This window comes from Leopardus geoffroyi, chromosome C1, assembly GCF_018350155.1.
Source record: "Leopardus geoffroyi isolate Oge1 chromosome C1, O.geoffroyi_Oge1_pat1.0, whole genome shotgun sequence".
In the NCBI taxonomy this organism is placed as follows: Eukaryota; Metazoa; Chordata; class Mammalia; order Carnivora; family Felidae; genus Leopardus; species Leopardus geoffroyi.
Window position 1 is genome coordinate 57,124,081 of NC_059328.1, and position 2,826 is coordinate 57,126,906.

Here is a 2,826-nt window from a genome sequence, read left to right on the forward strand (position 1 = left end):
GGGACCACACTTCAGTGTTCACTGCTGAAAAGAAATGGTTACTAAAGTGGACAAGATTGGAATAACCTAGGATGCATGAAAATAACATAGATTTCCAACTCTCACCCCAGACTGATGGAATAAGAATCTTTGGAATAGACAGGAGATGGGACTTGAATCTGTATTTCTAAAAATTTCTGTAGGTGATTTTGAAATAACCATCTTTTTATTATTTTTTTCCTGCTACAAAAGTCTTATTATTTCATTTGATCCTAAAGTTTGGGAAAAGGCTACAAGGTGGTTAAAAAGCTGCCTAGTGGCTGCAGAGAGAGGCTCAAGCAGAAGCTCTGACACCAGGGGAATGCAGAGCTCAAAGGCTGCTGAGCTCCAGAGGCTTCTAGACGTGCTTGGAGGTGAGCCTTTCAAAGAGATACTTACCCAGCCCAGCCTGGGAATTGGCCAGCCTGCGGAAGTTAGTCAGGTAGATAAGTTTCACCTGCTCTCTAGGAGCTAGGTGAAATGACTGGGAAATGGCTCTCTAGGAAGTCACAGAGATAGGAGTCTGTGCAGATCCAGAAAGGCCTGGTTCAGGTTCTTCTCCAAGGCCGTGGCAGCTTCCATGGCATCCATAGTTTTATCCCGCTCATCTGGGTGCAACTTCTGCATGCTCTGAGGAGAGTGTGTCTTCAAGACACTCTGGGCACCCTCCACAGTCAATCCTCATAATCAAAATAGAAGCCCAGTGAGAAGTAATTGTAGAAGGCCCATGGATGCATGCTGAATAGGCAGTTCACAGCGGCCTCCACACTGATGAAATAATTCTGACAAATTTAGGAGCTCATAGTTTGTTAGAAACGAGAAGCTAATAACAACAACCAAAATATGGTTTTAGCTGGCCCTCAAGGTTGCAACTGAATAGGAGTTTGGAGGGTGGTCAGAGGCTGGAAGAAGGGGAGTCCCCAGGTGTGTTTGCTCTAAATAGTGTTGATTTAAGAGACAGATTCATGGAATCCCCAGGCATACTCTGAAATAACTAGTCTTATTGCCAACCTTCAGCAAGTTCTTTTAACTGTTTTCCCATCCTGCTTCATTAGCATCAGATTCTTGGTTCTACATCTGCAATTTTGACACCTTCTGCCAGGCCTCTGACTATATCCCATCACTCTCTCTCTCTCTCTCTCTCTCTCTCTCTCTCTGTCTCTCTCTCTCTCTCTAAGGGTTGAGAAAATGCCTAAGGCTACACTGCCATTTTGGAAAAAAAAATTTCCCCTAGGAGACAAGCACATTTCAAGTACCATCCTGAGCTAAATTCTTGATTTCAGCAATAAATCTCTTTAAAAATTATGAAGAAAAATGGCTTAGTGAAACTACTGAAAATTTCATAAAATTTATCCTACATGACTAAGCTGTTGCAGCCTTTTGTATCCAGTTTAACCCACATGGAAGATGTTAAATCACCATATTAAAAACACAATCCAGCAGTTAAATAGCATGGCAGTTACCATGGAAATGTGCCAAACACAGGTGGGTTGACAGTGTGTGTAGGGGGGTATTATGGAGGGGAATAGATTATAGGTTACTTGAGAACTGCTCTGTCCCATTTTTGTATTTAAATTATTCATACAGTCAACCAATTTAAAGAGAGGCAGCTGGGCTTTTCAAAGTGTGGTCTTCTATCACTCTACCTGGTCAGACAGTTGGCAGGAGTTGTTTAATTATTTAATTGCTATAAATGCAACCAACTGTACCCTTTTGGTAGAAACATGGTTATTTCTTCCTTCAATTAGAATTCCTGATTTTTCATACATAGTTTTTTTGGATGTAATAACAACCACAATACCAACTACAATTTGTAGTTGTAAAATCCAAATACATTCCATTCCTGCAAGGCCCTAGGTGAATGGAACCCTGCCTACCTTTTTGATGTCACCTTGTACTAACAGTTCCCTGTTTACCCTGTTCTAGCCACACTGGATTGCCTGTTCCTCAGATATTCCAACTTTGTTTTTTCACATGAAGGATTGTTATAGGCTGAATTATATCCCTCTCAACATTCATGTATTGAAGCCCTAATCCCCCAGTGCCTGAGTATGTGATTGCATTTGGAGATAGGGTCTTTAATGAGGTAATTAAGTTAAAATGAGGCCATTAGGGTGGACCTTAACCCAATATGACTTGTGTCCTTATAAGAAGAGGATACTAGAACACAGACACAGAGGGAAGACTATATGAAGACACAGGGAGTCTGTAAGCCAAGGAGAGAGGTCTCAGAAGAAACAAAACTTGCCAACACCTTGATCTTGGACTTCTGGCTGCCAGAATTGTAAGAAAATTAGTTTTTGTTGTTTAAGCCACCTGATCCCTGGTCCTTTGTTATGGAAGCCCTAGCAACTAATACATGGATGTTTATACTTCCCTCTTTGTGCATGAAATGGACTTCTCCCAGATCTTCCAAGGGCTAAATATTTCTTTGACATTCAAATCTCATCTCAAAGATCACCTCCTCAGAGACACCATGACTATCCTAAATTTTGTCCTGCCCCAATAACTAACTGAAGTGAAAACTGGAGAGGAGGATGGGACTAAATTTTCAATCAAGATTGTGTTAGTTCAAATAACACAGTCCTAAGCTGATTAACCCATGCCATTGCCCTAGTTACAGGAATTTGTTCATTGGCAGGGTGCACAGCATAGGATTTTTGTTCAATGATTATGGGAAGTGACTGCCAGGGAAGCCTATCTGGTACTCCTGGCAGCCATTTTGTGAACAATAAGAACTGCCTGAAGATGAGGCAGACATACAAAGGAAAGCCGACAGACAGAGAGAAGAATGATAGACAAAGCCAG

The 2,826-nt window shown here is 41.4% G+C and overlaps 1 pseudogene; it reads right to left on the bottom strand.

The window, feature by feature from the left end:
- Window positions 1–376: 376 nt before the first annotated feature.
- On the bottom strand, window positions 377–821 carry LOC123596808 (annotated as a pseudogene).
- Window positions 822–2,826: the final 2,005 nt, after the last annotated feature.